Source organism: Bombina bombina, chromosome 7 (assembly GCF_027579735.1).
Source record: "Bombina bombina isolate aBomBom1 chromosome 7, aBomBom1.pri, whole genome shotgun sequence".
NCBI classification, from domain to species: Eukaryota; Metazoa; Chordata; class Amphibia; order Anura; family Bombinatoridae; genus Bombina; species Bombina bombina.
The window spans coordinates 609,733,962-609,755,729 of record NC_069505.1 but is presented as its reverse complement, the minus strand read 5'-3'; positions in this window follow the sequence as shown (position 1 = coordinate 609,755,729).

Here is a 21,768-nt window from a genome sequence, read left to right as displayed (position 1 = left end):
TACCTGTAAGTGAACTTGTATAATATACACATATTGATCCTTTGTGACAACCCTTAATGATCTTACTAGCACACTCCGTGAATCATATTGTCATAAAGAGTTTCTAAAAAGCACAGTAGTTATTTTTAACAAACAGAAGGTGCGTCTCTATTTGCCAATCACAATACGGAATACAGGCATTTATTCTAATTAACACCAACAGTAAACAAAACAAGTTAATAAATATCAGTCTCAGAAATATATATATACACACATACATACAGAGAGAAGCTTACCCACAGGAATAAACAACCAGCTCAATACCATTGTTAGCCTGTTCTATGGTGACTTACCAGCTGGGTGCAGCTTCTGTTTAGCCCAGTAATGCTTTTTACAGAGTAGAACTTTCCTGTACAATATCAGTCTGATCTCGCCTATTACAGTCAGTCCCACACTGAAATACCAGGAAATTCATCTCTGAACAAGTAGAACAGCAACCCCAGACGATCATTTCGTCCTTCATTGGGACTTGTCAGTGAGGTGTAGCCATATTCCTCTAAGCACACTGAGCAAGGAGTCCACATCTGGTTTCCCCTTTTTTCCTTAGGGGGACTAAATACATACAAAGAGAAGCGTAGTCACAGGAACAAACAACTGGCTCAATACCATTGTTAGCCTGTTCTATGGTGATTTACCACCTGGGTGCAGCTTCTGTTTAGCCCAGTAATGCTTTTCACAGAGTAGAACTATATACTATATACAGTATATATATATATACACACTTGATATATCTTTCTTACATCATATTCTGGATAAGAGGTGCTAAAATAATTTATAAAAATAATACTATAAACTTAAAAATACTGATCTAAAACATTCCATCTAAAAAAAAAAAAAGTATCCTTAAAAAATATTTTTCAAAAATAATAATAAGGCATCAGTACAAAAGATGTATTAGGAGGAATGCGTTTTTAATTTTAAAAAAAACACGCTAATTCTATTTCAAGATTTAGACAATTCGGACTTAAAGGGAAAGTCTAGTTCAAAATAAACTTTCATGATTGAGATAGGTCATGTAATTTAAACAATTTTCCAATTTACTTCCATCACAAATTTTGCATTGTACTCTTGGTATTCTTAGTTGAAAGCTAAACTTAGGAGGTTCATATGCTAATTTCATAGACCTTAAATGCCGCCTCTTATCTGAATCCATTTTTACAGTTTTTCAGCACTAGAGGGTGTTAGTTCATGTGTGACATATAGATAACACTGTGCTCATGCACGTGGAGTTACCTAGGAGTCAGCACTGAGTGGCTAAACTGGAAGTCTGTCAAAAGAACTGAAATAAGGGGCAGTTTGTAGATGCTTATATACAAGGTTATCACAGAGGTAAAAAGTATATTAATATAACTGTGTTATTATGCAAAACTGGGGAATGGGTAATAAAGGGATTTTCTATCTTTTAAAACAATAAAAATTCTGGTGTAGACTGTCCCTTTAATGTCTCTAAATTATATATTGATTTACTCTCTAATTGTAATAGGGATTTATGAGTATCTTCTCCTCTCAACTTGTTTTGAAGTTTGTCAATCACCATGTAGCTAAAGTGTTTTAGATTACCTCCATTACATTGTGAGAAATGTCTGGAACAGGTAAATCTTTGTTTCTGTCTTGTTTCATATTCTTTATTGAGAGGGTGTGCTCACTAATCCTTGGCCGGGTCCACCAGACGTATGCACTATATGCCCTATATGCCCAATGCTTATTCTGGGCCTGGTACTGAGCAGTTTCAACCAAGTGTCAGAGCTCTTTACCATAATACGTGAAAAACCACCATATGAGATGCAAAAAAAATACATCTGTGTAAACATATTAGATACAATTTTAAATTACAAAAAATTCTAATTTCTAAGGGGGTTGGCTAGAAAATCCAAAATGGGAGGTCTCCCAAAACTGATTAATACTATATACCATTAACATATATTTTGCTTGCATTAAACTTTTATTCAAGTAACCCCTTAGTTTATTCTGCAAGGGGAATACTCAATTACACATGTGACATTAACTTATTGTACTTCAAAACAATACTCAACAATGATTAACCATATAAATTCAATATGCATTTTTGCACGATGGGCATACTTCTATAGTCACTTCAGGACACCAATATGTACAAATATGTTTTTAATTTTTCTCTAATATTTTATCTTAAGTCTATCTATCTATCCATGAACATTTTTAACCCTTTGAGTGCTAAGCACTTTCCCACCTGGGTGCTAAGATTTTTTTAAGTTTTTTTTTTATTTATTTTTTAACAATTTTTTTAACTTTTTATTTTTTCAGATCCCCAAGACTTACACTGTTGGAAAGGTTAGATAATTACCTTTCCAATGATGGGTCTTGGGGGTCTGTAGCTGCTTAGATGCCTGAGATACAGGCTTCTAAGCAGCATGCCCCCTGCTCCTATACTTAACATTGTTAAGTATAAATAAAGTTGTGCGGTGACGTCATCACGTTTTTGCGTGTGACGTCACCATGCATAACGGGAAGCCCCGGCGATGCCTGTCACTATGCAGGCCCAATTTCCGTGGTAGGAGCGTATGGGAGCCCCCAGATCTCCCTCAAGGTGGGAGAGTGCTAGTGACGGCTCTGAGCCGTCATTAGCACCAGAGTGGGGAAACTCTGTGACGGATCAGAGCCGCCATTAGCACTCAAGGGGTTAAAATAGAATTACAAAAAAACAAAAAAAACATATATTATGGACTAGATTATAAGGGAGGCTCAAACAGTTTTGCGCAAGCCATATTATGTTTTCAATTGCGCTGATATTACAAGTTGAGCGAAATCCTAACCGTGATCTCAAAGCTGTGGTTAACTGAACCCCAGAAAAAAAAAGTTGAACAAAACACATAAAAAATACATTACAAAGTACAGTTACACTCATAATAAAACCATCTAATAAAAATTCCCAAAAAATATTGCACAAAAAAGTTACAAGGTCTCAAAGATAGAAGTTCTCAGGTGTTAGAAAAAAAAGGCAGGCAAATGGGTTTAACATTGAGATACATAAATATACATTTCTAAAGATGTATTTGTATGTGTATGTATATATATATTATATGTCTATATACAGTATGTGTTCATATGTATTTATGTATTAATATGTGTATATATGTCTGTTAATACATATATACACATATAAACACATAAATATATATGTACACACATATAGACATATACAGTATATAAGTGCATTAGAGCCTTTTGCCATTAAGCAGATAAAAACATGATTTTTGCAATATTACAGCTAGATTACAAGTTTTGTCGGTAAAGCCGTGCAGTACTAACACTCCTTTTTTTCCAACACACACTTTAAAAAACGCTGGCATTACAAGTTTTCTGAATGGCTGCATTAGCCTCAGAAAAGTGAGCGTTGAACAAATTTAGCACCACTTCTCCCTGTAATACCAGCGTTGCTTATGGTAGCGGTAAGCTGGCAAAACGTGCTCGTGCACAATTTCCCCATAGGAAACAATGGGGCTGAGACAGCTGAAAAAAAACCTAACACCTGCAAAAAAGCAGCGTTCAGCTCCTAACGCAGCCCCATTGTTTCCTATGGGAAAATACTTTCTAAGTCTACACCTAACACCCTAACATGAACCCCGAATCTAAACACCCCTAACCTTACCCTTATTAACCGCTAATTTGCCGCCCCGCTATCGCTGACACCTACATTATATTATTAACCCCTAATCTGCCGCTCCGGACACCACCGCCACCTACATTATACCTATGAACCCCTAATCTGCTGCCCCTAACATCGCCGACACCTACATTATATTTATTAACCCCGAATCTGCTCCCCAATGTCGCCACAACCTAACTACATTTATTAAACCCCTAATCTGCCGCCCTCAACATTGCCGCCACCAAACTACAATTATTAACCCCTAATCTGCCGCCCCCAATGTCGCCGCTACTATATTAAATGTATTAACCCCTAAACCTAACTCTAACCCTAACACCCCCCTAACTTAAATCTATTTTTAATAAATCTAAATAAAATTACTATAATTAAATAAATTATTCCTATTTAAAACTAAATACTTACCTATAAAATAAACCCTAAGATAGCTACAATATAATTAATAATTACATTGTAGCTATTTTAGGATTTGTATTTATTTTACAGGCAACTTTGTATTTATTTTAACTAGGTACAATAGTTATTAAATAGTTATTAATTATTTAATAGCTAAGTAGCTAAAATAAATACAAATATACCTGTAAAATAAATCCTAACCTAAGTTACAATTACACCTAACACTACACTATCAATAAATAAATTACCTAAACTACCTACAATTAAATATTGAAGTTCAATCCGATTGGCTGATTGGATCACCAATAGAATGCAAGGTCAATTCTATTGGCTGATCCAAACAGCCAATCGGATTGAACTGCAATCCGATTGGCTGATTAAATCAACCAATTGGATTTTTCCTACCTTAATTCCGATTGGCTGATAGAATCCTAGGTAAAAGAGCTGATTACTTTGGGGCGATGCCCCACAAAAAGCCCTTTTAAGGGCTGGTAAAAGAGCTGATTACTTTGGGGCAATGCCCCGCAAAAGGCCCTTTTAAGGGCTATTTGTAATTTAGTTTAGGATAGGGAATTTTATTATTTTGGGGGCTTTTTTATTTTATTAGGGGGAATAGATTAGGTGTAATTAGATTAAACGCCTTGTAATATTTTTTTTTATTTTTTGTAATTTAGTGTTTGTTTGTTTGTTTTTTGTAATATAGTTTAGTTTATTTAATTGTATTTAATGATATATAATTGTAGTTAATTTATTTAATTACTTTATTGATAGTGTAGTGTTAGGTGTATTTGTAACTTAGGTTAGGATTTATTTTACAGGTAATTTTGTAATTATTTTAACTAGGTAGCTATTAAATAGTTATTAACTATTTAATAACTATTGTACCTAGTTAAAATAAATACAAAGTTGCCTGTAAAATAAAAATAAATCCTAAAATAGCTACAATGTAACTATTAGTTATATTGTAGCTATCTTATGGTTTATTTTATAGGTAAGTATTTAGTTTTAAATAGGAATAATTTATTTAATTATAGTAATTTTATTTAGATTTATTAAAAATAGATTTAAGTTAGGGGGTGTTAGGGTTAGACTTAGGTTTAGGGGTTAATACATTAACTATAGTAGCGGCCACGTTGGGGCGGCAGATTAGGGGTTAATAATTGTAGGTAGGTGGCGGCGATGTTAGGGACAGAACATTAGGGGTTAATAACACATTTTATAGTGTTTACGAGGCGGGAGTGCGGCAGTATAGGGGTTAATACATTTATTATAGTAGCGGTGCTGTCCGGTCGGCAGATTATGGGTTAACAATTGTAGTTAGGTGGCGGCGACATTGGGGGCGGCAGATTAGGGGTTAATAACTATAATGTAAGTGTCAGCGATGTTAGGGGCAGCAGATTAGGGGTTCATAGGTATAATGTAGGTGGCGGCGATGTCCGGTCGGCAGATTAGGGGTTAAATAATTTTATTATAGTGTTTGCGATGTGGGGGGGGTGCTCGGTTTAGGGGTTAATAGGTAGTTTTAAGAGCTTTATTTTCCGGCATTAGCCCATAAAACTCTTAACTACTGACTTTTATGTGCGTTAGTAGTCTTGGAGGTAGAGGCTGTACCGCTCACTTCTTCCAAGACTTGTAATACCAGCGTTAGGAAAATCCCATTAAAAAGATAAGATACGCAATTGACGTAAGGGGATTTGCGGTAGCCAAAAGTCGCGGAAGAAAAGTGAGCGGTACACCTGTACCTGCCATACTCGTAATACCAGTGGGCATTAAAAAGCAGCTTTAGGACCCCTTAACGCTGCTTTTTAAAGCTAACGCCGAACTCGTAATCTAGCCAAAAATGTTTAATAAAGGTTTTAAATATGCATTTACTGTAAATATTTTACATTTGCAAATGTGAATATACAATCGTGTTTTGCAATTGGGGTTAGTTTTTTTTCCAACTTTTTTGTTTCTCCATTGACTTTTATGGGGAATGTGAAAATGCTACTGTGTTTGTGCGATAGTCGGGTGTTAGTTTTGTTTTCTATTTTTTTTCTTCATTGATTTCTATGCGGGGATACATTCACGTGAACGCGATATTGTAAGTTCAGATGTTTGTGCTTTTAGGGTTACTACTTGTGCAAAATACGTGTTTTTTTTTTTTACTTTTAATACAATCGCAACACGACTAGCGCATAAAAATCTTTACTCTAGTGGAGTTTTCGTGATCGCGAAAATAAAAAAATCCACGCCACTTGTAATCTAGCCCCAAGAGTGATTAAAGAGTAGCTGTAAGCTTTCTTATCAATGGATTGTTCAGTCTCCTTTCAACCTCATTAATTATTTTACTATGCAGTTATCTGTAAGATTATTATTATTATTATTATTATTATTATTATTATGTTTAATATAAATTCTTCTACTAAAATATTTTGTTTTAAACCAAAAACTTTGTTATATGAGATGTAATTACAGTTAAAAGATATAGTTCATAATAAATATGAAGTGCATTATAATTATTACCAAACAAATACATTTAAGCATAAAGATAAATGTGATCTTATCTATATAATTACACATGATAATGTTTAATATTTATTCAATTTTTTTCAAAAAAAGTTTCATAGCCTTAAAAACCTCTTTATTTCTCAGGCTATAAACCAGCGGATTTACCATGGGAACCACACCATTGTAAATTATTGAGAGCAGTTTATCTATTTCCAAAGAATTTTCTGACTTAGGTTTCATATTCAAGGTAATAGAAGTTCCGTAAAAGATTACAACAACTGTGAGATGGGAGGAGCAGCTGGAGAAGGTCTTCAGTCTTCCAGATGATGATCGGATCTTTAGGATGGTAGATATGATATAGATATAGGAAATCATAATAAGGGTAAATGGTATCAAACCCAATACTGTGCATTCCACTAGTACAAAGAAATTAATAATATATGTAATGTCACTACACGAGAGCTTCAGTAATAATACTACATCACAGAAGAAATTGTTGATGTGTTGTTTATTACAGAAGTTTAAATGAGACACCATCATGTTAAAAGCAAATGCGTTCAGGAAACCACCAAAACAAGAAACAGTGATAAGCAGAGCACACACCTTTTTGCTCATGATTAAAGGATAATGCAGTGGGGTACAGATGGCCACATAGCGGTCATAAGCCATGGAGGTTAGTAGGAAAAATTCTGTATCAATACAGAATACATATAGAAATATCTGTGCAATGCAGCCTGAGAACGTTATACTGGTGTCTCCTGTGATAGTGATGGCCAACAGCTTTGGCAAAATAACAGATACGTACATGATGTCTTGTACTGATAAACTGCACAGGAATAAATACATAGGTGTTTGCAGCTGGGAAACCAGAGATACAAGTGTGACAATAATGACATTTCCGAGTACAGCCAGTAAATATATAAGCAAAACCCCAATGAAAACCACAAGTTGTTCTTTATCAGATACATTAAATGTCTTTAGATAGAATCCTCCCAATAATGTGCTGTTTTTTACAGTCTCACGTGTGTTGTTTTCTAGGAGAAGAAAATAAAATATATTTACATCATAGTTAATCTTTGAGCTGGCTGATGATGTCTTATATTGTTTATGTAATGTTTGTTGCACATTAAGAAGACACAACTGCTTACACATTTGTTCTATGTATGTTGTATTGGTTACTGTAGAATTAATACATTTCTTGCCTCTTAAATGCTTTAGTTGCAAGTGGATTAGACTGCAGGAAGCCTATGGTTTGATGACTAAAGCTATGAATGGAAGAAAATGAACTCACAATATCATAATGCATTTCTCACATATTCTACTTGTTACTAAGTAAAGGCCAGATTACAAGTGCAGCGCAAATTAAAGCTCCCACTTGAGCGTTAATTGCGTTAGACGTAAGATTTTTGCACTCATCTGGTTGTGCTGGTATTATGAGTTGAAAGTAGTGTTTTCACTTTCGCAGTAACCCGACAAACGCAAAAATCAGAAGTCAATAAAAAAAAAACTAACTTCCCACTCCTGCACAAACATGATGGCATATTCTCATTTGTGCTAACCCCACATGAAAATATAAATATGTCACATTCCGATGTTCTGTACATAGCAGAATATGTTCTTTTTATTCTTAAATGCATATTTATACATATATCTGATGGTATTTTGGTATATATATATATATATATATATATATATATATATATACACATGATTAGATATTTTTATAGATATATACAGAAATATATATATATATATATATATATATATATTTATTTATATATATTTATAAATACATAGAACATATTCTGCTATATGAATAACAGTGGAATGTAAAATATTTACAGTAAATACATAGTTAAAACTCTTATTAAATATAAATATTGTATAAATATTCTTCAACATGCTCCAATGCACTTACAGTACATATATGTTTATATATGTATCCATATGTATTTATGTGTTTATATGTGTATATATGTCTGTAAATACTTATATACACATACAAATACATATATACACTTAAAAATATAAATACATATGTATATATATATATATATATATATATATATATATATATATATATATATATATATATATATATATATATATATATATATATATATATATATATAGCCAGGATGTGCACTCTCACCTTCCTTCATCTGGCAGGGTACTAGTGATTTACACTAGTGTTGAATCATAATTTCTTCACATTTAACAATGGCTTTTACCTGCAGAAAAGAGGCACGGCAATGGGCACGGCTTGTGCTCCCACCTATGCCAATTTGTTTTTGGGATGGTGGGAGCACAGAGTTGTGTTCTCAGACAAAAATACTGAATTCCTAAATAAGATTCCCCTCTGGATTTGTTATATTGATGACGTGTTCTTCCTATGGGAAGGTACAAAACTAGATCTGGATGTATTCTTACAGACCCTTAATTCCAAGAGTTGAATATCAAATTAACATATGAAACGAACCTAATGATGATCAACTTCCTGGACCTTCAAATCACAAAAACCTCAGCAGGTATACTATATATGGACGTATACCGTAAAAAACTGCAACAAACAGCTTATTACATATTTCAAGTTTTCATGCACCTAACACAATCAGATAATTTCTCCGTATGAAAAGAAACTGCTCATTGGACTCTGATTATAAAAAAGAGCAAAAGAGAATTGGTATATTTTGAAAACCGACCCAATCCTGTCACATATTCTGGGTGAAAAAGTACAAACTGGTTATAGAAGAACAAGAAATCTCAAGGACCTACTTAATCCAGGTCACTTTAAAAGTCCAAAACAACTGAAGCCTTCAAAAAGGGTTCATATAAATGTGGTACGTGCAGCACCTGTAGATTTATGATCAGAAAACAGGAGATAAGTGATCGCTTCAATCGAATGCATAAAATAATGAATACATCAACTGTCACACAGAGGGGATTGTGTATGCCCTGACCTGTAAATGTGAATAGATATACGTTGGCATGAAAACCAGGAAGATCAGAACCAGACTATAAGAATATCTAAGAAATATAAAAAAAAATCTCAAAAGATCTAACTGTTGGAAAACAACTTACCTCGGTTGCTCTAAATAATCAGAACTGAAATGCTATGGCATTCAAAAAAATTTCCTACAAGCTGAAAGTATTTTTTTTTTACTTAATACAATCCAACCATTTGGTCTTAACGAACATAACAACTTCTCTCCTTTTCTGCAAAGGATATAAATAATAGGCGTCCACCAATGATAGTTCATAGCCCAATATCATTGTAAGACTATTCAATCACAATAATCTCCTGTAATCCCTTTTATGGGTTACGAATAACCCATTATTCTTCAGTTGGATGTCGTTGGAAGAGGATGCTCCGTGTCGGCTGGCTTGAAGATGGACCCACTCCGCTCTGGATGGATGAAGATAGAAGATGCCGTCTGGATGAAGACTTCTGCCCGTCTGGAGGTCCTCTTCTGTCCGGATCGGATGAAGACTTCTGGCCGTCTGGAGGATCACTTCTGCCAAGTTGGGTGAAGACGTCTCAAGGTAGGGTGATCTTCAAGGGGTTAGTGTTAGGTTTTATTAAGGGGGGTTTGGTTGGGTTTTAGAGTAGGGTTGGGTGTGTGAGTGGTGGGTTTTAATGTTGGGGGGGTATTGTATTTTTTTTACAGTTAAAAGAGGGATTAGATTAGGTGTAATTAGTTTAAAATTCTTTTTTTTTTGTACTTTAGTTTATTTTATTTAATTGTAATTAATTGTAGTTAGTTTAGGTAATTAATTTAATTATAGTGTAGTATTAGGTGTAATTGTAACTTAGGTTAGGGTTTATTTTACAGGTAATTTTGTATTTATTTTAGCTAGGTAGTTATTAAATAGTTAATAACTATTTAATAACTATTGTACCTAGTTAAAATAAATACAAATTTGCCTGTAAAATAAAAATAAACCCTAAAATAGCTACAATGTAGCTATTAGTTATATTGTAGCTAGCTTAGGGTTTATTTTATAGGTAAGTATTTAGTTGTAAATATGAATCATTTATTTAATTGTAGTAATTTTATTTTGATTTATTTATATTATATTTAATTTGGGGGGGTTAGGTTTAGGGTTAGACTTAGGTTTAGGGGTTAATACATTTAATATAGTGGCGGCGACATTGGTGGCGGCAGATTAGGGGTTAACAAATGTAGGTAGGTGTCAGCGATGTTAGGGATGGCAGATTTTGGGTTAATAATATTTAACTAGTGTTTGCGAGGTGGGAGTGTAGCAGTTTAGGCGTTAATATATTTATTAAAGTGACAAAAGTGGCGGCGATGTCCGGTCAGTAGATTAGGGGTTAAAAACTTTATTTAAGTGTTTGCGATGGGGGGGGGGGGGGGGCTCAGTTTAGGGGTTAATAGGTAGTTTATGGGTGTTAGTGTACTTTTTAGCACTTTAGTTAAGAGTTTTATGTTACAGCGTTAGACCATAAAACTCTTAACTACTGACTTTTAAATGCTGTAACAGTCTTGACAGGAGAGGGTGTAAAGTTAACTTTTTCCAAGACTCGTAATACTGGCGTTTGGCAAATCCCATTGAAAAGATAGGATATGCAATTGATGTAAGGGAATTTGCGGTATGCTCGAGTCGCAGAAAAAAAGTGAGCGGTACACCTGTACCTGCCGGACTCGTAATACCAGCGGGCGTTAAAAAGCAGCATTGGGACCCCTCAACGCTGCTTTTTAAGGCTAACGCAAGACTCGTAATATTAGCGAATGTTTGCTTAATTTATCACTCACGAGTAGATAGCACTATAATGTTAGTTAAATGACTTCACAATAGTCTATACACTTCATATGACCTAGAAGTAGGTGCATGCATATGTATAGATATGAATCTGCCCTTAATGGTAGATAAGCACACATGTTAACACATCTACATATGATGATACTTTATACTATAACACTAGTTAAAACAATGTAAATACTAATTCAATGTTCACACTGAAGGGGTTTCCTCAAAGTAAGACAAGAATCGGTTCCCATAACCGGATCACTTATGTCACAAGCACTTTTAATCTCACTATGCAGAAAGATTAAAAAGTAAATATTAGGGCATCCAATATATTTTAAATCTAGTCATGTCAATTTGACGGACGTAGATGTAACATATAATTGTGGTATCCTCAAGGTAGCTAGAATTATATTATGGAATAGACATTCAGGGAACTCAGGTATGCAATAAAACAAATAGAGTAATGAGTCACTTGTACCAAACTATGGAATAATAACACATGTATTACTGGATGTCATTTGATGACACTGTCTTATGTGGAAATCTCGTAGATATCTATCAACACACTTACGATGAATATCATCATAAGGTTTTAGGTGTAATATACAGTCAGTATTTATCAGTAAAATAAAGCACTTTTCTGATGTTAAATGGATCTGAAAGATGTTAGACGATATGGACATATCATTTACTACGATGACCTCTTTCGTATATATATATATATATACATGCTGTCAAACGGGAGAGGTGTGTGTGCCTGAGCCAATACTCTAGTCTTTACGCTTTTGAAATCAACAAGATGGGCATGTAGTAAGACAATATCCAATAATCTAATCCCCAAAATGGACGTCATACTTGTTGGCTTGTCTCAACATGCCATAAAAAGCAGAGGATCTGGTGGCGCGGTAATTCCTTTGAAAAGGCCCGTAATGGTGAGAAGTCCTAGGAGCTCCTGTGTTTTTAGAGAGCACTAAGCAACCTTCTTTAATGTAGTAGATAAATCAATTATCTAATACTATGATCAGGCTATTAAAGGACCAGTCAACACAGAAGATTTGCATAATCAACAAATGCAAGATAACAAGACAATGCAATAGCACTTAGCCTGAGCTTCAAATGAGTAGTATATTTTTTTTTCTGACAATTTTAAAAGTTATATATTTTTCCACTCCCCCTGTACCATGTGACAGCCATCAGCCAATCACAAATGCATACACATACCATGTGACAGCCATCAGCCATTCACAAATGCATACACACTTATTCTTGCACATGCTCAGTAGGAGCTGGTGACTCAAAAAGTTAAAATATAAAAAGACTGTGCACATTTAGTTAATGGAAGTAAATTGGAAAGTTGTTTAAAATGGCAAGCTCTATCTGAATAATGAAAGTTTAATTTTGATTGAGTGTCCCTTTAATGACAATCTAATATTGGAATTAGATTCTGAATAACATTACCCATTCGTGTCACTGTCAGCTGATCTTAAAACTGGGGTTTTGTAAGTAGCTAATTACAAACTTTGCATTTTACCGAAGGGTATCTTAGTAGCACATACTGCAGATCATTAGCAGAACAATATAACCAATGAAGCCGCAAATTCTCATAACCAGTCACCTCCTAATATATAGGTTGTAACTTTATCTCTAAGAATAATGTGTGGGGTGAAGTAAGATACATAAGATGGCTGATTGAATAGTTCCGTGTAAATTGTAGAGCCATCTACACCACTGCTCTAGCATTCACTCAAGAATAACCTCATATAGCCTGGTGAACACAAACAGTTGTGATCTAATTAAATAAAACTTGGGAAAATATTCCATTTAGAATGTGTTGATATATCGTATGAAGCTGCTGTATATCATACTAAATGCAAAACCGTGGTACAGAATCGAACACATATAATAAAGTACCCAAACACCAACAAATTGTTTCTTCATACTATATGTAACAACTGGTATTAACTACTCTATGACCACCTACACTACAAAATATTACACAATATCAACCATTTTAAACTCTGGTGGAAAAATTTATAAATAGAAGATAATCTGTTGTGAAATTGAGAGACGTTCATTTTTTTCTTTTCTGTTAAACACTATTAAGGATATACATTATTGCAATATAATTACCGACAATACAGCACAATACAAATCTGGAAACAAACTTTTAGTGTACTGGTATGTAACAGAGTACAACTATTTCTAACAATTGTATTTTGACCCTGTTATTGGTCTAAGATTACTATACCTAACAGCTGAGGCTGAGATTTATAACTTTTATCTCAGTGATACCAACAAAGACTTGTATATAACTCCAATTTGTACATTAGACCTGACACAATTTATGTAGATAACATCATTTCGACTACAGAAGGTAACCTAAGTGTGGTCTTAGATTATTTCCTAATTTTATAAGTTATTGAATAAAAGTTAGGTCTTAATTTAGTATCACAAGTACATTTATTACTTGCTATCCGAATACACTTTATCTGAAAGCTACTGACCTTGAGTGCTATTTTGTGTATTCTTATAAAGATTAAGCCTCTTCTTGTTCTTTTTAGAATATTAAATGTTTAAATACACCAGCACCCTCACCTGATATTAACATAAATACAAAATCTCTGTGTTACAGTAAAGGGTTTCTATTGAGGTTTAATGTTAATTCTAAAGTAGTGCCATTGGTCTTCCCTTTTGTTTTTAGGTGAATGTTATTAAATTATATATATATATGGTTGTATACACCAAATAATTCATTTTTGGCTAGATTACGAGTTGTGCTTTAGGTTTAAAAAGCAGCGTTAAGGGGTCCTAACGCTGATTTTTAACGCCTGCTAGTATTACGAGTCTTGCAGGTACAGGTGTACCGCTCACTTTTTGGCCAGACTCGGAAATACCGCAAATCCACTTACGTCAATTGCGTATCCTATATTTTCAATGGGACTTGCATGGTGCCGGTATTACGAGTCTGACAAAAAGTGAGCGGTAGACCCTCTCCTGTCAAGACTGGTACCGCATTTAAAAAGTCAGTATTTAAGAGTTTTACACTACAACGCCGTAGCATAAAACTCTTAACTAAAGTGCTAAAAAGTACACTAACACCCATAAACTACCTATTAACCCCTAAACCGAGGCCCTCCCGCATCACAAACAGTAAAATACATTTTTAACCCCTAATCTGCCGAACCGGACATCGCCACCACTATAATAAATATATTAACCCCTAAACCGCCACACTCCCGCATCACAAACACTATTTAAATATTATTAACCCCTAATCTGCCGGCCCTAACATCGCCGCCAACTACCTACATTTATTAACACTTAATCTGCCGCCCCCAACATCGCCGCCACTATAATAAAGTTATTAACCCCTAAACCTAAGTCTAATTCTAAACCTAACCCCACCTAACTTAAATATAATTTAAATAAAATTACTACAATTAACTAAATAATTCCTATTTAAAACTAAATACTTACCTATAAAATAAACCCTAGCAGCTAGATTTAAAGTTCTGCGGCCAAAGGGGTCTTTCTCCTGCACCTTTTAAATACCGCTGGTATTTAGAGTTCACAGAATGGCTGCGTTAGGCTCCAAAAGGGGAGCGTAGAGCATATTTACCGCCACTGCAACTCTAGATACCAGCGTTGCTTACGGACGCGGCCAGCTTCAAAAACGTGCTCGTGCACGATTTCCCCATAGGAAACAATGGGGCTGTTTGAGCTGGAAAAAAAAACCTAACACCTGCAAAAAAGCAGCGTTCAGCTCCTAACGCAGCTACATTGTTTCCTAAGGGGAAACACTTCCTAAGTCTGCACCTAACACCCTAACATGTACCCCGAGTCTAAACACCCCTAACCTTACACTTATTAACCCCTAATCTGCTGCCCCTGCTATCGCTGACCCCTGCATATTATTATTAACCCCTAATCTGCCACTCCGTACACCGCCGCCAGCTACGTTATCCCTATGTACCCCTAATCTGCTGCCCCTAACATCGCCGACCACTATGTTATATTTATTAACCCCTAATCTGCCCCTCACAACGTCGCCTCCACCTACCTACAATAATTAACCCCTAATCTGCCGACCGGATCTCACCGCTACTATAATAAATGTATTAACCCCTAAAGCTAAGTCTAACTCTAACCCTAACACCCCCCTAACTTAAATATAATTTAAATCTAATTAAATAAATTAACTCATTAAATAAATTATTCCTATTTAAAGCTAAATACTTACCTTTAAAATAAACCCTAATATAGCTACAATATAAATTATAATTATATTGTAGCTATTTTAGGATTAATATTTATTTTACAGGCAACTTTGTAATTATATTAACCAGGTACAATAGCTATTAAATAGTTAATAACTATTTAATAGTTACCTAGTTAAAATAATTACAAAATTACCTGTAAAATAAATCCTAACCTAAGTTACAATTAAACCTAACACTACACTATCAATAAATAAATTAAACTACCTACAATTATCTACAATTAAACCTAACACCACACTATCAATAAATTAATTAAATACAATACCTACAAATAAATACAATGAAATAAACTAACTAAAGTACAAAAAATAAAAAAGAACTAAGTTACAAAAAATAAAAAAATATTTACAAACATTAGAAAAATATTACAACAATTATAAACTAATTACACCTACTCTAAGCCCCCTAATAAAATAACAAAGCCCCCCAAAATAAAAAAATGCCCTACCCTATTCTAAAATTAAAATAGAAAAGCTCTTTTACCTTACCAGCCCTGAAAAGGGCCCTTTGCGGGGCATGCCCCAAAGAATTCAGCTCTTTTGCCTGTAAAAAAAAACATACAATACCCCCCCCAACATTACAACCCACCAGCCACATACCCCTAATCTAACCCAAACCCCCCTTAAATAAACCTAACACTAAGCCCCTGAAGATCTCCCTACCTTGTCTTCACCATGCCGGGTCCCGATCTGTCCAGAAGAGCCTCCGAAATCTTCATCCAAGCCCAAGCAGGGGCTGAAGAGTGACGTCCATCCTCCGGCTGAAGTCTGGATCCAAGCGGCAAATGAAGAAGTCCATCTTCGGGAAGAAATCTTCATCCTATCCGTCAGAAGAGGACATCCGGACCGGCAAACATCTTCATCCAAGCCGCATCTTTTATGTTGTTCCATCGGATGACGAGCGGCTGATCTTGAAGACCTCCGGCGCGGATCCATCCTCTTCGTTCGACGTCCAACTGAAGAATGAAGGTTCCTTTAAGGGACGTCATCCAAGATGGCGTCAATCAAATTCCGATTGGCTGATAGGATTCTATCAGCCAATCGGAATTAAGGTAGGAAAATTCTGATTGGCTGATGGAATCAGCCAATCAGATTCAAGCTCAATCCGATTGGCTGATTGGATCAGCCAATCAGATTGAGCTCGCATTCTATTTGCTGATCGGAACAGCCAATAGAATGCGAGCTCAATCTGATTAGCTGATTGGATCAGCAAATCGGATTGAACTTGAATCTGATTGGCTGATTCCAGAATTGTCCTACCTTAATTCTGATTGGCTGATAGAATCCTATCAGCCAATCGGAATTCGAGGGACGCCATCTTGGATGACGTCCCTTAAAGGAACCTTCATTCTTCAGTTGGACGTCGAACGAAGAGGATGGATCTGCGCCGGAGGTCTTCAAGATCAGCCGCTCGTCATCCGATGGAACAACATAAAAGATGCGGCTTGGATGAAGATGTTTGCCGGTCCGGATGTCCTCTTCTGCCGGATAGGATGAAGATTTCTTCCCGAAGATGGACTTCATCATTTGCCGCTTGGATCCAGACTTCAGCCGGAGGATGGACGTCACTCTTCAGCCCCTGCTTGGGCTTGGATGAAGATTTCGGAGGCTCTTCTGGACAGATCGGGACCCGGCATGGTGAATACAAGATAGGGAGATCTTCAGGGGCTTAGTGTTAGGTTTATTTAAGGGGGGTTTTGGTTAGATTAGGGGTATGTGGCTGGTGGGTTGTAATGTTGGGGGGGTATTGTATGTTTTTTTTTACAGGTAAAAGAGCTGAATTCTTTGGGGCATGCCCCGCAAAGGGCCCTTTTCAAAGGGCTGGTAAGGTAAAAGAGCTTTTCTATTTTAATTTTAGAATAGGGTAGTGCATTTTTTTATTTTGGGGGGCTTTGTTATTTTATTAGGGGGCTTAGAGTAGGTGTAATTAGTTTAAAATTGTTGTAATATTTAGTTCTTTTTTATTTTTTGTACTTTAGTTAGTTTATTTCATTGTATTTATTTGTAGGTATTGTATTTAATTAATTTATTGATAGTGTAGTGTTAGGTTTAATTGTAGGTAATTGTAGGTATTTTATTTAATTTATTTATTGATAGTGTAGTGGTAGGTTTAATTGTAGATAATTGTAGGTATTTTATGTAATTAATTTATTGATAGTGTAGTGTTAGGTTTAATTGTAACTTAGGTTAGGATTTATTTTACAGGTTATTTTGTAATTATTTTAACTAGGTAACTATTAAATAGTTATTAACTATTTAATAGCTATTGTACCTGGTTAAAATAAATACAAAGTTACCTGTAAAATAAATATTAGTCCTAAAATAGATACAATATAATTATAATTTATATTGTAGCTATATTAGGGTTTATTTTACAGGTAAGTATTTAGCTTTAAATAGGAATAATTTATTTAATAATAGTTAATTTATTTCGTTAGATTTAAATTATATTTCATTTAGGGGGGTGTTAGGGTTAGGGTTAGACTTAGCTTTAGGGGTTAATACATTTATTATAGTAGCGGTGAGATCCGGTCAGCAGATTAGGGGTTAATAATTGTAGGTAGGTGGAGGCGACATTGGGGGCAGCAGATTAGGGGTTAATAAATATAGGGGTCGGCGGTGTTAGGGGCAGCAGATTAGGGGTACATAGGGATAACGTAGCTGGTGGCAGTGTACGGAGCGGCAGATTAGGGGTTAAAAAATTTTAATAGAATGGCGGCGATGTGGGGGGACCTCGGTTTAGGGGTACATAGGTAGCTTATGGGTGTTAGTGTACTTTAGAGCACAGTAGTTAAGAGCTTTATAAACCGGCGTTAGCCCAGAAAGCTCTTAACTACTGACTTTTTTCTGCGGCTGGAGTCTTGTAGTTAGATTTCTAAAGCTCACTTCAGCCACGACTCTAAATACTGGCGTTAGAAAGATCCCATTGAAAAGATAGGATATGCAAATGGCGTAGGGGGATCTGTGGTATGGAAAAGTCGCGGCTGCAAAGTGAGCGTTAGACCCTTTCCTGACTGACTCCAAATACCAGCGGGCGGTAAAAACCAGCGTTAGGAGCCTCTAACACTGGTTTTGACGGCTACCGCCCAACTCTAAATCTAGGCCTAAGTTAGCTAACTAATAGTTACATTGTAGCTAGCTTAGGGTTTATTTTTATTTTGCAGGCAACTTTGTATTTATTTTAACTAGGTACAATAGTTATTGACTATTTAATAACTACCTAGTTAAAATAAAGACAAATTTACCTGTAAAATAAAACCTAACCTAAGTTACAATTACACCTAACACTACACTACAATTAAATTAATTACCTAAATTAAATACAATTAATTACAATTAAATAAAATTATCTAAAGTACAAAAAACCCCCACTAAATTAAAGAAAATAATAAAGAAATTACACGATTTTTAAACTAATTACACCTAATTTAATCCCCTAACAAAATAAAAAAAGCCCCCCCCAAAATAAAAAGCCCTACCCTACACTAAATTACAAATAGCCCTTAAAAGGGCCTTTTGCGGGGCATTGCCCCAAAGTAATCAGCTCTTTTACATGTAAAAAAATTCAATAACACCCCAACATTAAAACCCACCACCCACACAACCAACCCTACTCTAAAACCCACCCAATACCCCCTTAAAAAAACCTAACACTAACCCCCTGAAGATCACCTTACTGGGAGACGTCTTCACCCAACCGGGCCGAAGTCCTCAACGAAGCCGGGAGAAGTCTTCATCCAAGCCGGGCAAAGTGGTCCTCCAGACGGGCAGAAGTCTTCATCCAGACGGCATCTTCTATCTTCATCCATCCGGCGCGGAGCGGGTCCATTTTCAAGACAACCGACGCGGAGCATCCTCTTCTTCTGACGGCTAAACACAGAATGAAGGTTCCTTTAAATGACGTCATCCAAGATGGCGTCCCTTCAATTCCGATTGGCTAATAGAATTCTATCAGCCAATCAGAATTAAGGTAGAAAAATCCTATTGGCTGATGCAATCAGCCAATAGGATTGAATTCAATCCTATTGGCTGATCCAATCAGGTAATAGGATTGAACTGTCATTCTATTGGCTGATCCAATCAGTCAATCGGATTGAAGTTCAATCTGATTGGCTGATTAAATCAACCAATCAGATTTTTCCTACCTTAATTCTGATTGGCTGATAGAATCCTATCAGCCAATCAGAATTCGAGGGATGCTATCTTGGATGACGTCATTTAAAGGAACCTTCATTCTGCATTAGGACTTCGATTGAAGAGGATGGTTCCGCGTTGGCTGGATAGAAGATGGCTCCACTCCGCTCCGGAAGGATGAAGATAGAAGATGCCACCTGGATGAAGATGTCTGTCGGTCCAGATATCCTCTTCTGCCCGGATAGGATGAAGACTTCTGCCAGTCCTGATGTCCTCTTCTGCCCCATTGGTTGCCGACTGGGTGAACACGGCTCAAGGTAGGGTGATCTTCAATGGGATAGTGTTAGGTTTTTTTTAAGCGGGGATCGGGTGGGTTTTAGAGTAGGGGTGTGTGGGTGGTGGGTTGTAATGTTGGGGGCGGTATTGTATTTCTTTTTTTCACAGGTAAAAGAGCTGATTACTTTGGGGCAATGCCCCGCAAAAAGCCCTTTTAAGGGCTGGTAAAAGAGCTGATTACTGTGTAATTTCGTTTAGGATAGGGAATTTTATTATTTGGGGGGGCTTTTTTATTTTATTAGGGGGCTTAGATTAGGTGTAATTAGATTAAACTTCTTGTAATATTTTTTTTATTTTTTGTAATTTAGTGTTTTTTTATTTTTTGTAATATAGTTTAGTTTATTTAATTGTATTTTATTTTAGATAATTGTAGTTAATTTATTTAATTAATTTATTGATAGTGTAGTGTTAGGTGTATTTGTAACTTAGGTTAGAAATTTTTTTACAGGTAATTTTGTAATTATTTTAACTAGGTGGCTATTAAATAGTTATTAATAATTTAATAGCTATTGTACCTAGTTAAAATAAATACAAAGTTGCCTGTAAAATAAATATAAATCCTAAAATAGCTACAATGTAACTATTAGTTATATTGTAGCTATATTAGGGTTTATTTTATTGGTAAGTATTTAGTTTTAAATAGGATTAATTTATTTAATTATAGAATTTTTATTTAGATTTATTAAAAATAGATTTAAGTTAGGGGGTGTTAGGGTTAGACTTAGGTTTAGGGGTTAATACATTTAATATAGTAGCGGCGACATTGGGGGCGGCAGATTAGGGGTTAATAATTGTAGGTAGGGGCAATGACGTCGGGGGCGGCAGATTAGGGGTTAATAAATATAATGTAGGTGTCGGCGATGTTAGGGGCAGCAGATTAGGGGTTCATAGGTATAATGTAGGTGGCGGCGGTGTCCGGAGTGGCATGTATAATGCAGGTGGCGACGATGTTGGGGGCAGCAGATTAGAGGTTAATAAGTGTAAGGTTAGGGGTGTTTAGACTCGGGGTTCATGTTAGGGTGTTAGGTGTAGACTTAGAAAGTGTTTTCCCATAGGAAACAATGGGGCTGCGTTAAGAGCTGAACACTGCTTTTTTGCAGGTGTTAGGTTTTTTTTCAGACGTCTCAGCCCCATTGTATCCTATTGAGAAATCGTGCATGAGCACGTTTTTCCAGCTTACCGCTACCGTAAGCAACGCTGGTATTACAGGTAGAAGTGGTGCTAAATTTGCTCAACGCTCACTTTTCTGAGGCTAACGCAGCCATTCAGAAAACTTGTAATACCAGCGTTGTTTAAAGTGAGCGCAAGAAAAAAAAGGCTCGATAGCAACGCAAGTTTTTACCGACAAAACTTGTAATCTAGCCGTTAGTGTTTAATGTCCCTATAAGAAATTATGGGAATTGCATCAACATTATTAAGTTGAGCAGACTAAGCAGTGATTGCAAGCATAGTGGATAGCTGTGCAATACATGTACATAGTGCATATTACATGTGTCTATGTATGATATATATATATATATATATATATATATTATATATATATATATATATATATATATATATATATATATATATATATATATATATATATATATATATATATATATATATACATATACACACATATATGATTTGTTGTGCTTCAGTATATTTAAGAAAAAAAAATCAGCTTAATTTC